Genomic DNA, 15,173 nt, shown 5'->3' on the forward strand with positions numbered 1-15,173 from the left:
AATCAACAAACAAATGGTTGATTGCTGGGGCTGGAACTATAGTACAGAAGATAACATTACCTTGCACATAGTCACCCCTGGTTTGATTTCTGGTACCCGATATGTACCCTCAAGAATGGTCGGAAGTGATCCCTAACAGAGTACCAGGAGTAAGTTCTGAGCACTGTCAGATGAGGCCCAATAGCCCCACAAAAGTCAGCTACTTTTCTCAATATAAACAGTGAGCACATGTAATTTGAAATTAAAAACAATACAATTTACATTAACATCAACTTCAAGTATCAATTTGACAAAACATCTTCAAAGTTCACATGAGGAAAATACAAAATTCTCATAACCATAAAAAAACTACATAAATGTAGAAATATTTTATATCCATCAGTAAAACACTCAATAATGTTGCTATGTCAGTTCTCATCACTTTAATCTGTAGCTCCAATAGAATTCTAATTAAATTTCACCAAGTTACAGCCAGGCACAGGGGCAGAGTCTCCTGCCCCCGGGTCTGGCTGTCCTCACTCAGGCCCCTTGGAGGGGGCCTGGTTGAGTTTCCCTCCCTGCCCGGAGCAGAGCTTCACCAGCTGAAGACCTCCAGAACCAGCCACAGCCATGCTTAAAGACCACTCTCCACATGTTCGGACGAGCTTCATGCATGAAGGAACCGGCAGAGGAACCCAGGTGTGCAGGACCCAGGGCTGAGATCTCCAAGCCTGCTCGGATCGGGACTGGGCCTCCTCCACCCAGATTCCCTATATTCCAGTAGGTAGGTGTTACACCCACCAACTGTCCTCGGTGCTGTGTTATCCCACTAATGGTCAAGACCCAGGGACTATAAAACCCAGTTCCCGAAACCTCTTATTGTCTAGTTCTCACTCTTGGGGAACTCGACAGGCTACAGAGTGTAACCTGCCTGCATGGCAGAGTTTGGCAAGCTCCCCGTGGTGTTTTCGATATGCCAAAATGGGTTTCATTCCCCTGACCCAGAAGGAGCCTCTAATGTGGCACTTGCTAAAATCTCAGGGCTAGGACGAATGGAGACGTTACTGGTGCCTGCTCGAGGAAATCGATGAAGAACAGGATGACACTGATACAGTGATACAGTGATATTTTATGAGTATTGAGAACTTGATTCTAAACTTTATATAAAGAGATAGGAGGTCCAGAATAAGCAACTCATTAGTGAAAAACAAAGATTGAAGAAATGACAGTGTCCAATTTTAAGATTTACTATACCACTAGTAATCAAGAAAAAATGGCAGCTGTGAAAGAATAGACAAATAAATCAATGAAATTAAACAGAGACTTCAGAAATAGATCCTCATAGAGTCAACTGATTTTTGAGGAAGGAGTAAAATCAATCTAGTGAATCAAAAGTAATCCCTTCAATGAATGGAACTGGAATAGGACACCCATGTGCAAAATAAATTAATGTAGACTTAGTCATTACCCTATGATCACCCTATGGCAATTTAAAAAATACATCATAGAAGATAATCTAGGTGTATGGTGTATGGTGTATGGTGATGACTCCTTAGATATAAGACCAAAGACAATCCATGAAAGAAATAATTGATAAGAGGCCAGATATTCCCAGTGCTTCATAACCCCCAAGTGCCACCAAGAGTGACCCTGGATACTTGAACATTGCTGAGTGTAATTCCGCCCTCCAGGACAACAAAAAATTATTTTAAAAGTTGGGGGCTGGAAGGATAGAATGGAAAGTAAGTTATTTGCTTTGCATGTGGCCCTCCCTGGTTCATTCCCTAACACTGCATATGGTCCCCTGAGAAGTACCAGGGGTCACTTCTGAGCAACAACCCAGGTATGGTATGTAAGCAGTGCTGGTGTGGCTCTACCATCCCAAATTAATTTAGAAGGAAATATTTTCAAAAGACACATGTGATAAAGTACTATTTTCAAAATGCACAAAATAACTCTTAAAATTTAAGAAAAAAAGCAGCCAATTGGAAAATGAACCATAATCCATACAGATGTCAAGTTTCTGAAAAGATGTGCCACGTCAAATGCCTCAGGGAAATGCCAACAAAACAGCAATGGATACTGACACACACTTATTAAAATGACCCAAAATTTGGAATACTAACAATGCCAAATTCTGGTAAGGGCGGAGAGCAACAAGAATGCTCACATTGGTGGTAAGAATGCAGAACAATGCAGCCACTTTAGAAGAGCCTTGGTGGTTTCTCAGTCAACTAAACAGACCTGTAGCACTGCACTGTAGCACTGTCCTCCCTTTGTTCATTGTGAGGCTTGTTGTTACTGTTTTTGGCATAGCGAATATGCCACGAGGAGCTTGCCAGGCTCTGCTGTGCAGGCAGGATATTCTCAGTACCTTGCAGGGCTCTCCGAGAGGGGCGGAGAAATTGACCCCTGGTCAGCCGCATGCAAGGCAAATGCCCTACCGACTGTGCTATCACTCCATCCCAAACAGACTCGTACATGTTATTAATTGCACTCATTAGTGCTATTTACTTAAAGGAGTTGAAAACTTGGTAGATATGAAAACCTAGATATGAATGTTCTTCACAGCTTTATTCATGACTGCAAGCTTTGGAAGCAATCAGCCTATCCTTTAATATGTGAATGGATAAGTATACTATCAACAGAGAATGTTGGGCCTGGAGTGATAGCACAGCAAGTAGGGCGTTTGCCTTGCACATGGCCGACCCAGGTTCCATTCCCAGCATTCCATATGGTCTCCCGAACACTGCCAGGAGTAATTCCTGAGTGCAGAGTCAGGAGTAAGCCCTGTGCATTGCCAGGTGTGACCTGAAAAGCAAAAAAGTAAATAAATAAATGAATATAAAGCCAGATGCCATATTCTTTAGTGAGAAAGGTGGGGGGGACTATAAGTTCATGAGAAGAGTTGGAGAAATCTCAGAGGCAAATTGTTTGGTGGAATAAGTCAAACTGAAGAGGTCAGAGACATATGATTTTAACATTCTGGAAAAGACAAAACAATGCACACATCAAAAAGATTATTGATTGCCAAACTTAAAAGGAAAGAGAGGGGGAGAGAGGGAGGGAGAGAGAGAGAAAGAGAGAGAGAGAAAGAGACAGTGAGAAAGATGAAGAGAAAGAATATATAGGATTTGGGGAGCAGTACAATGATGTGTTATTTTAAATTTGTCGAAACCCTCATTGTGTACAACTCCTAGAGTGAATGTTGAAGTAAACTCTGAATTTTGGGTAATAATGATGCATCATTGTAGGTTCATCCTAGGTAAAAAAAAAAATGCATCATTTTAGTAAGCCGGAACGATAAGAAAAAAGGAAAGATAAAGTATGTATAGGAGCATGGAGAATATGTGCGATCTCTGTGTTTCACTCTCAGTTTTGCAGCAAACCTAAAATTGTGCTTTAAAAAAAGTGCTAAGAAAAAAAAAGTGCTAAGAAATAGGTAGAATAAATCTAGCAAAGGATGCAAGAAAAACTAAAAATTTTATATTTTGCTAATCTAGTTTATACAGCTGATTCAGCTGGTGTAGCCACTCTGGAGGTTTTTGATGGTTTCTTAAAAAATAAAATAAGCATATTTAGGATATAACTAAGCAATTGCATTCCTGAGCATTTATCCAGAGAGATAGAAATTTACCATGCACACAAAGCCTTGTAGATATATATTCATATTTATGAGTCAGTCCTGGAAATAGCTAAAATGTCCTGCAGAGATGAATGGTTTAAAAAAATCTATGGTATATCCACAAAACGGAAATTAGCACTAAAGAGGAATAAACCATTGATACATGGAGCAACTTGGACATATCTTAATGCTTTTTTTAAGAGAAAAAGGTCAGTATCAAAAGATCACATACTGCATAATTCCATATGTAATATTCTCAAAAAGCCAACATTAGATCAAAACAGACTAATGATTGCTAGGGGCTTAAGGTTCTAGAAAGGAAAGCAATAGGTCTAAGAAGACAGCATGAGGAAGTTCCTTACAGAGACAGAGTACTTCTGTATCTTACTTTCAGTGATTGATATAAAGTAACAAAGTATGAGATTAATACCCAAGAATAGCTGAGATCAGCACCAGGAGGATTACTCCATAACTTAGAGGCCAGCCGGGTATCCTAGAGGAAAGGGCTATTCAGATAGAGAAGGGAGCACCAAATAAAGGATGTTTGGAGGATCCTCCCAGGAGGGGAGATGCATGTCGAAAGTAGACTATGGACTGAACATGTTTGCCACTCAATGCCTCTTTTGCAGACCACAACACCCAAAAGGAGAGAGAGAACACAGGGGATTGCCCTGCCACAGAGACGGGGGGATGGGGGGATGGGGGTGGGAGGGATATTATCCATGGTGGTGGAAAATGGGCACTGGTGGAGGGATGGGTATCTGATCATTGTATAATTGAAACCAAAGCACAAAAAATTGTAAATCTACAACTTTAAAAAAAATTAAAAAAAAAATATTCACTCCAAAAAAAAAAAAAAAAAAGACATAGTTGGGATAAAATGTTACTGAAATATTTATACTCATATTACCAAGATTAAGTTCATAGTTTTACTATTGTACTATAGTTAACTAAGATATTTAGGTGGAAACTGAATAAAGGGCATCTCATGCCTTCAGCATTATTTCTAAACTTACTATTACAATTGCAAAATAAAAATTTAAACAATATAGACTCATCAAAAAGTGACAAATGATTATGAACTCTAGGATTCCAATATGCTCAATCTTTGTTGGATTTCACTGAATACTCTTTCCTGGTTAGAGAACAATGATATTTGTTTCCACCCACTAGATGAAAATATATTAATTCATTTTCTCTATTCAGAGTACGTACTTTTAAATTTGATTTGTGTGTATGTGTGATATTGGATATAAAACAAGAGTCTCCCTCATAAATGCAAGGCATGTATTTTACTGTTGAGCTACATCTCTGACCCCTAAATTTTATATTTTTATAGTCCACAAAAGCCTTTGTTTCTGGTAGTAACCCACCTATAACTTTTTACTCTAAATTAAAAGCTTTGTGCAGTGACAGTATCCTAGTCAATGAGGATTATCCAAGGCACAATTATTGCTAATTGAAAACTTTTCCCAATACCCCACTGTGATGACTTGATGCATTGACAATTTTTGACAATCTCTACAGAGAGGAAGGAAGGAAGGAAGGAAGGAAGGAAGGAAGGAAGGAAGGAAGGAAGGAAGGAAGGAAGGAAGGAAGGAAGGAAGAAGGAAGAAGGGAGGGAGGGAGGGAGGGAGGGTGGGAGGGAGGGAGGAAGGAAGGAAGGAAGGAAGGAAGGAAGGAAGGGAGGGAAACTAAAGCAAATCCTAAGGAAAGTGTCCAAGGGAAAATTTTCTTAACTATCTAAAGTCAACTTGGGAGCAAAATCATGAAGTCAAGTGGGATAAAGCCCTGAAAACCAAGAAAAAGAGAAACCAAAGAAAACATGGCAAAAAGGGAAAACTGGAGCCATCAGAACAGAACATAAAACCTAGAGCAGCATTGGAGGCAGAGCCTAGAGGAACTCAATCCCTGAGGCCATGAATGGAGATGCTAACAACCAGTCCAGGTGCTTGCACCCAACAGTAATGATTGTTTTAGTTTCTATTTTCCGAATGCTGATTTTACTAGCATTCGGATAAATCCTTTTTCTAATCTTATAATACTTACAAGAAGTGAGTACACTTTATCTCTATTTTAAATTGAAAAAGTTAAGGGATTAGATGATTTACCTAAAACCACAAATCTAAGAAGTGGTGGATGTTAGTTCTTAGTCAGACGAAAGGTGGGATAATATTTTCTCCAAGTCTGTGGGGTATCTTTGTATTCCAGTCATAGTTTCCTCTGCAGTGCAGAAGATTCTTAAGTTTGATGTAATCCCATCTGTTTATTTTTGCTTCTGTTTTCTTGGCTAATGGTATTGAATCATTGACAATACCTCTAAATTCAATGTCATGAAGGGTTTTATCTTTTTCTTAATTAGAGGCAAAAACTGTTCTGGCATGTGAACCAGACACTTTCAAACTGCAGCCCAGGTGATTCTGGAGCAGCATCCTATGACAAATGGCCCTTTGTTGAGTTTTCTGCCATTGTGCACTGTATTGCTAATGTGAGTGAACTCTAATGGGGATGTTGGAAAGAAGGGGAGAATAATATGTGTTCTAAACAAAGTTGGTGGACTGAGTAACTTATTCACAAATGTATTAAAAAACACCCAGCACATGCTATGTGACAACACAAGTGTGACCCCTCTGGCCCCCACAAATACAGCTACAATAAAAGGTAGCATGAAATTGAAAAATAAAACAGATATCATGTTGGAGAATGTTAGGAGCTTTATAAAGAGAATTCCCTTTAATCTTCACAAGGAGGCAGGTGAAATGCCCTTTTCTTTCTGGGTCAGAGCTCTGAGAGATTAGACTACTTGCCCAGGATAACATGGCTATTAAATACCAGATAGAATGAACTCAGCTTTCTGTTTCTAACCCAGTCTACCTGCAGTCTCATTTTCAGGGTCATTCCCTTTTAAACAGCTCTAGGGTCACCAGTCCCACTGAATTTAGTGCAAAGGGCATCCCTAGAGCATAACGGGGAAGGAAAATCAAAATAATTTTAGGGCACATTCTCTAATCAGGTTTATGACTTACTTATGGAGTGAAGACCATTGTGTGTGAACATGAATCACCAAAAAATAAGACAAGTCAGAGGAATTAATCCTGGCAGGATTGAGGACATGGATCTGTAGTTAGAAGTAGCAGCATTTGAGCTAAGCTGAGAAAGATGGGTAAGTTTAAGACTGTGAGAGAGACCACTTCCTGGAAAGACAGTGGAATGTTCCTTAAAGTCTTTTCAGGGATTTGTGATTAGTACAATTTATCTGAGAAACTTTAAACTTTGAAAGTGGAAGAGGAAATTACATGTGAGGGACAAAAATGGATAGTTTTGGGACCCATAGGTAATGCAACAGATTGTGGTACATACTTGGCATGTGTCAGTTCTGACACTGTATGGTCTCCGAAATTCAACCAGAAATGATCCCTAAGCAAAGAGTTGGGAATAGCCTCTAGCTATATTGGGTGTGACCCAAGAGCAAAACAAACCGCTTGATCACTTGACATCCCCTTACTCATCAATTTGTAATGTCTCCATTCGTCCCTGTCGCATGCTAGTGTACCCCAATGGTGTCTGCTCACTCTAGGAACATGAAGAGCCTCAGACCAATCCTTCAGGGTCTTGACGAAGAAGTCTGACCATCTCGTAGGTGGGCGGTCACACAGTCTTTTGACATCCTGTGGAATCCAGTCGGTAATGGCTCTAGTCCAGCGGTCAACTCCAAATCACATAACATGTCCAGCCCATCTGAATTTCGATGCCTTGGCAAATGAGACAGTGTCCCTGATTGTTGACTGTCGATGGAGGTCGGAACTCTGGGTTCTTTCTCTCATTTGAGTGAATTGTGATACATCAAGCATAGCTCCTTTGATTCATCTTTGGGAGACCCGAAAAGCGTTCTCATTCTGTTTTCGTAGGGCCCAGGTCTCTGAGGCGTATGTTAATGCAGGAAGAACAGTGCAATCGAAGAGATGTGCCCAGAACCGAAGGTTCTTTGTCCTCTTAGCTATTTCTTCGATGCTCTTGAAGGCATTCCAAGCTGCTCTCTTCCTCCTGCGCAACTCAGGTGCCAGGTCATTCGTCATGTTGACTTCTTGACCTAGGTACACATAACCATTGTATTCAGAGATGTTCGTTCTGTTGAGAGCAAGTGGAACATCAGGAACAAGACCATTTCTCATAAACATTGTCTTCATGAGATTCAGCCAGAGTCCAACCTTTCCACACTCATGGTCGAAGTCAGCCAGCATTTGTGCCACTTGGCTAATGTTGGTGTTATTAGCTAGTTGTAGCTGTATCATCAGCAAAGCGGAGGTGGTGTAGTTGCCTACCGTCCATCTTCACTTCCATTCCTTCCCATTCCAGTCATCACATGATGTTCTCGAGGATGGCACTGAAGAGTTTCGGTGAAATGGTATTGCCCTGCCGAACCCCTCTCTTGACGTCAGTGATCACTTCCCTGTAGAATGGTGAGATCCTGGTAGTGAATCCATAATACAGCTCATGGAGGATCCTGATATAATGAGTTTGAATGCCCTGATTGGCTAGGGCTTCGATGACTGCTTCCGTCTCAACAGAATCAAAGGCCTTCTTTAAATCAATGAACATTAGACAGAGCGACATCTTGAACTCCCGAGAAACCTCAATGAGCTTGGTTATTGTATGGATATGGTTGATTGTGCTGAATACTTTTCGGAACCCGGCTTGCTCGCATGGTTGTCTTTCACCTAGTGTTCTGCCAATCCTGTTCAGGATGACTCAAGTGAACAGCTTATAGATGACAGACAATAGGCAGATCCAGCAATAGTTGCCTATGTCGTGGATGTCTCCCTTCTTGTACAGAAGTACAGTCCTGCTGGTTTTCCATTAGGACAGAAACTTGCATTCAGACAGGTAGCGTGTGAAGAGCCGAGCCAGTGTATTGATGAGTACTGACGGCAGATTTTTCAGGTATTCCGGTCTGAGCCAGGTGCTGTTTGCTTCTTTACCAACGAAATGGTGTGTCGGATTTCGGAAGGGTCAATGTTGGGAACGACATATCCATCCTGTGGAATTTGGTATGTGGGCAGGTGGACGTGGCTATCGAAGAGATCTGTGTAGAAGTCACGGATAATTTTCTCCATTGCCCTTCTGAAAGATGTGATAGATCCATCAGGACGTCGGAGGGCAGTCATCTTGGTCTTGCAGTTGGCAAAGGACAGGCAGGTGTTGCGAATGCTTTTCCCGGCTTCTGCCGCATCTACCAGCACTGCTGCTCTTCTCTCTTTGAGGTCTTCCTTGATCGCTTCTTTGCTCTGCTTTGCGAACCCGGACGTTCACTTGCAGTTGCCTGAGGCTTGCGCCAAGCCACGTTGGCAAATAAGATCAAGAGTTTTCAAAGATGGGCTTTTTTTGAGGCTATCTCTCTCTTGGCATTCCTTGCACAATCATGGAAGTGCTGAACCAGTCGATAGTATTCCTTGTCAGTGTTGTCAACAACAGCATCTTCCCATGTTCCCGCAATAGTGCCAAAGAGCTCCCAGTTGGTGGTCGTTCTGGCAGTTCTCTTCTTAAACTTTGCAGCCCTTTCTCCCTGCTCTGTGAAGTAGACTTTTACATGAAGGAGACGGAGGTCCAATCCCATTTGGAATTTTGGCACAACAGCAACATCTGTCAGGCAAAACCATCGATTGAATATGATGTGGTCAATTTCATTGTGGAACCGTCCACTGGGAGACTCCCATATCCAATGTTTAGATTTGGCCTTCTGGAACTATGAGTTACCATGGATGATCTTGGTCGACATGATGAACTCAGAAAGTCTCTCACCCTGTTCGTTCCATTCTAGGCCATGAGTCCTGATGTGGAGTTCTTTGGCTGATCTTCTTGGTCCTATCTTGGCATTATAATCACCGACAATGATCTTGTAGAAGGTGTGGTTTTCTTTATAGAACTTCTCCGGCTCCATGTAGAACTTCCCAATTTCTCCTTCATCATAATTGGATGTTGGCACGTAGACAACGAAGATAGAAACTGCTGGCAGTGAGCCACATTTATTCAAGTGTAATTGTCCAATTCGGGTTGTTAGGCATTCTAATGAATCAATTCTCATGGCCAAGTTTGTGTTGACAAGGACACCAACACCACCGATGCCTCTTTTGTCACATGTTCCAAGAAACATCTTTTCTCCAATGTTGAAAACGGCGTGATGCGATTGATGCCTTCTTGTCTCTGTCAGACCAATGATGTCGTACTTGATCTTTTGCACTTGTACCATCAGGTCCTCCGTGGATGCATCTGATGCCAGCGTACATGCATTGAAAGTACAGACAGTCATTTTTGTCTTTCTTCATTTTGGCAGCCTAGTTTAGCCTTGAGATTTTATTAGCCTCTCCTTCCTCATCCTTCTTAACACTGCCTGTTGTTGGCTCTTTCAGGGTCAGGGGAATGAGACCCATTGCATTTACTGGTTTTGGCATATCGAATACTCCACAGATAGCTTGCTAGGCTCTTCTGTGCGGGCAGGATATTCTCGGTACTTGCCAAGCTCTCTGAGAGGGATAGAGGCTTAAAAGGCCTAAAGGGTGACCTCTAATCACCCTTGTAGGTGTTCCCATGGTTGAAACCATATTGAACGCTATCAAATATGGTGCAGCAATAACCTCTAGCTCTATTGGGTGTCACCCAAGAGCAAAACAAACCAAACCAACAAAATAGAAAGATTTGAAATCCAGGCAAATAGTTTTATTGATAGCACTTTACATTATTATTTTGGTTTTTGGGCCGCACCTGGCAGTGTTCAGGGCTTACTCCTCAGTCTGTACTCAGGGATCAATCAAGGCAGGGCTTGGGGTATCCTATAGGATTCCTGGAATTAAACCCAGGCTGGCCACGTGCAAGGTAAGTGTCCTACTCATTATCCTATCACTCTAGTATCTGTTGATACCACTTTAATTCTGTATCTGATCTCATCTTTTTTCATAAGTCCCAATGAGAAGAACAACTTAATGGAGTGATAGCAATTTTGTGAATTCCCATCTTTGTTCCAGAAATTTAAGGTCGACCTCAAAAATGAAAAGATAATTCTGAAAGAGTAGATGGTAGAACTGGGTCTCTGGAACTAACATCTCCTCTCTCCTCTTTTATAACCTACCTTCACATCTTCCATGTTTGAAACTTCAGATGTCTTCTCAATGGCTTAGCAATGCCAGATCTGGGAAATGTGTGTGTGTGTGTGTGTGTGTGTGTGTGTGTGTGTGTGTGTGTGTTTCAAATACAAGAATCCAACTTGGTATAAACAAAGACTTTCTTGGTTCATATCAGACATCTCTTAGGATTCTTTCTGGCTTACTTCAGATATTCCAAACTCAGGCCTTTGTCTTGGAAGTGTTGACTAAAGTTGGATGGTTTGGATTTGGGTGCAGCAATATACAAACTTACCAGATTATGGAACAAAAATGAAAGTGAACTCAATTATTACTAGATAATAAGATTTTAGTAAATGAAGAAATGTGTCCCTAAGTGATGATTTCTATTTCAGAAGAAATTTAAACTTTGTTCAGAAATTTGTTCCATAGCAATTATTGAAAAAGAGATGAAAAAGATGAAAATGATCCTTGGTTTGAACCCTGCTCTGACTCTGCTACAGGAAAAATGATGAGCAGTTACAACCTCACCCCAATTCACTGTGACATTCTGTCCACTCAGTTAGGAATAAAAAGGGAGGAGTTATCTTTTCTGAAATTTCTAGCTTGCAGAAATTGAAAGATTTTGAAATTGAAAACTCAGTTGGAAGATGTCTGTGGTATGCTAGGAGAAGATGACATCATAGACACTTTTATGGACCGAGTGGTATTTGCAGAAAAATAGAAAGGGAATGCAGAAAGATAGCTATTTTACAAGATATTCAAAGGGATGGGAAAGGAAGAAAAAACAAAATGTGAAAAGAGATCATAGTTGATTTCTACTTTCTTTATTACATCAGTCTTAGACTGTAATTTTGGTGCAATGATTAGGAGATGCCTTTTCTTGGAGCCATAATTACCTAAAACTTGTAGAAATAGGAAGGCAATACATACCAGGCAGTCAACTCTGGTGCCAAATTCTAATTTTCTCTGAAAGTCAGTGTTACACATAACTTGGTATGTATTTTCTCATAGACATCAAGTGTTAAGATCACTCTTAACACTTTACTGAAGGGTAAGAAGATGAAGACAAGGAAGGGGAAAGGGAGTGAAACTGTAAAAAGTTTTAAACAAACAGAATGTTTATACTGCATGTGGGAGGTATTCACATTTAGGAGAAGTAAAGCTAAAGGATATTGTTCTTAATGAATCTTAGGGAAGAATCATGAGTTCCAGAAAGTGAGAGATTTTAGGAAACTCGAGCATTTTTTCTTGAATCTATCTTGCTGGGTCACTTTTTTTCCTTTTAGGTCACACCCAGCTATTCTCGTGGCTTTGCACTCAAGAATTACTCCTGGCGGTGCTTGGGGGACCATATGGGATGCCCGGGATTGACCCTGGGTCGGCTGCATGCAAGGCAAACACCCTCCCCTCTGGACTATCACCCCAACCCCCGAGTAACATTTTTTTGGGTGTGTATTCCTTCTCAGTATAATTATTCCCTTGGACCCTATTGGCTTTGTTTCTGTAACGCACATCTATATTTGAGAAAACCTACAATGGAAGAGGTTGCACTAGACTAGTGAATATTGGGTAAGTAACCAGGAGGAGCATAGTCCTCAGAGGAGGCAGCAGCAATCCAGTGAGGAAGGAAACTCACATGTACAGGCCATGCCTACCCAGGCTTGGAGTGGGGGAAGAAAAGATAAGGAGGGTCTGGGAAGAAAAGACATGGCTTCAACTCCTTAGATATCGTTCTACTAACAACGAGGCTTTCAGAGATAACTAATACCTTCACAGGAGTTGAAAAATATTCACAACCTACTCCTCAGGTCATTAGACCAAGAGAAGATCAAAGAAAAGCCTCTCCCTTGTAGACTTTTAAATGCATTATTGGTGTGGCTTTGATGTTGATATTCCAAACAAGAACTTTTTTTTTTTGCTTTTTTGAGTCACACCCGGCATTGCACCAGGGTTACTCCTGGCTCATGCACTCAGTAATTACTCCTACCGGTGCCCAGGGGACCATATGGGATGCTGGGAGACAAACCTGGGTTGGCCGCGTGCAAGGCAAACACCCTACACGCTGTGCTATCTCTCCAGCCCCTCCATACAAGAACTTGAAACAAGAATAACTTCATATAAAAAAATTCCTTTACTTCATAACAAGTTTGTGTAGTTTAATAGTTTTCACAGCTAAGACTTAAAATTCAAGTGATTTCACTCCAGATTCAAAAATTCAATTCAACTTGACTCCAGAAATTTGCTTTGCACCGGACACTGTAGACACCAATGACAAGGCAGGGTTGCCTCAGCATAGTGACATCAGAGATGGGGGAATGAATGAGATCACAGAGGGAGGTGGTCTTAGGGCTGGTACAGCATCCAGTCTTGAGTGTGCTAATGCACATGGCTTTTTTGCAGGTATAATATAACCAAAATTCTGAAATTAGGAACCATAAAACAGAACCTTGACTCCCAGAACTCAGACCTGGAAAAGGATCTCCTGAGATTACATGAGGAGAATCAGGTTCTTCTCATAAAAATTAAAGAGAAAGATAAAACTGTTCAAAGGTTAGACTTTGCAGTTGATGGTAGTGGTGGGTGCTCCTCATTTAACTGCCCCTTGGGGTGGACAGAAAAGGGGCCAAAGCTTTTCTTCTTTTAAGTAAATTTTGAAATGTAAACTTAATTCTAACACAAGAACTGGGGGAGAACAGGAGTTTTTCAATAAGCTCTATGTAGAGATTATTTTATATTAAATTTCCATATGTGTTTGACATTTTATCATAAACTTTCAAAATCTTGTGTCAGTGGCTTCCCAAGTTGGGGTCTTTCTGAGGTCTGATCCATAACCGGGCGACTATTTTTTCAGCCTGGCAGAGGAGATCACCCTGTCAGGAGGACAGCCCAGGACAGAGAGAAACTGAGCTACTGCATCTCTGAGAAGGATAGAGGCTGAGGGAGCCGAAAGGGCAGGCAGCAAAGCTGGTAAAGGGGTATCCAGGAAAGAACTCTGGGGTGCATTTGGCGCATACACTGCTGTTCTTTCCCGGGGAATCCTCAGTGCTTGGTCATTGCTTTTGTGTCTGTAGAAATCACAGCTGTTGAGCAGAGTGCTTAGGGAAAGGGGCACTTGGCATGAGAACGCAGGATTGGGTTCTCATTGTGGATCTTCAGGAGTGGGCTGGAGGAGGGCAAAGGGCATTTCCTCTTCTGATACCCTATCCCCACACTGTGTGTCGTGGCCCACTACCAGGGAAGGTACAAGAAAAGAGTCTAGGCCCCTTAACCTCTGTCTATTCACAGAATAAAAGTAACAATAAAGGGCTGGAGCAATAGCACAGTGGGTAGGGTGTTTGCCTTGCATGCTGTGGACCCAAGTTCGATTCCCAGCATCCCATATGGTCCCCTGAGCACCGCCAGGGTAATTCCTGAGTGCAGAGCTAAGGGTAACCCCTGTGCATCACCGGCTGTGACCCTAAAAGCAAAAAAAAAAAAAAAGAACAATAAGTAGGAATGTGATAAAACTCCAGAAGAAGATATGATGGAATCCAGGATAGTCTCGAAAGGAGTCTCATGTTTTAAGAAACTCCATAGAGCTAAGACACTGGCCTTGTACACAGTTAATCCCAGTTTGATCCCTAGCACCAGATATGGTTCCCCTGAACCCACCAAGAATGACCCTTGGTGTACAAGAGTAAAGTCTGAGCACCATCAGGTATTCACATCACTTCCATCCAAGCTAAAGGAACGTTCTTAGAGTCCTCCAAACTCCAGGGAAAAGGACAAAGAGCAACCAGCAAAATTGTGTGTTCCTTCACCAGTCACCTATGAAATTTTGGGATATATTTCACCATTATTCTCTGGGAATTAGAGACTGTAAGGAGAGAGAGAAAGGGCAGCAGATGGGAAATGCATTTGTTCTTCCTGCTCCCTAGTTGCCTTGGATAGCGGATACAAATTAGTCTATCCAGTTAGCACAGAGTCAGGCAGCTTCCTACAGAAAAAGGAAATCTGAATGCGAATTAACTCCTATTTTGCTTCCCGGTGACAGTTTCCCCTATAATCAATTCCTGCATTGCATGTTTGCTTGTCTCTCTGCCTTGCTCAGTTTGCAACTGGGGACGCATGGGGGTCAGGGTATATTTTAGGTTTAAAGAAACTCTACAAAGCTTTGATAAAAACAATCCTAAAATGAGAGCTGGAAGAATTAAAGGTGAGTAGAATAGCAATCCTAGATATTTGTCTGGAAGGTGTATCAGTTTGAGGTTTCAGGAGAAAGGACTTTTAAGGATGCCTCCAGGCAAAAGTACATTTGTGTGCCCATCAAAGATGAGTCTGAGCCCTTCATGCGCCTGCTCCCCAAAGCCTGTGAGGCATTCACAGTCATTGGGCACATGGGTGGCAGATAACTGCAAGGCATCATAGTGGAGAGAGTTGTTCCAGCACCTCTTCAATAGAACACACTTGCC

General features: G+C 41.6%; 1 pseudogene; it reads left to right on the top strand.

The window, feature by feature from the left end:
• Positions 1 to 5,002: 5,002 nt before the first annotated feature.
• On the top strand, positions 5,003 to 5,134 carry LOC130042107 (uncharacterized; annotated as a pseudogene).
• Positions 5,135 to 15,173: the final 10,039 nt, after the last annotated feature.

Source organism: Sorex fumeus, unplaced genomic scaffold (genome assembly GCF_029834395.1).
Source record: "Sorex fumeus unplaced genomic scaffold, SorFum_2.1 ptg000098l, whole genome shotgun sequence".
Lineage (NCBI taxonomy): Eukaryota > Metazoa > Chordata > Mammalia > Eulipotyphla > Soricidae > Sorex > Sorex fumeus.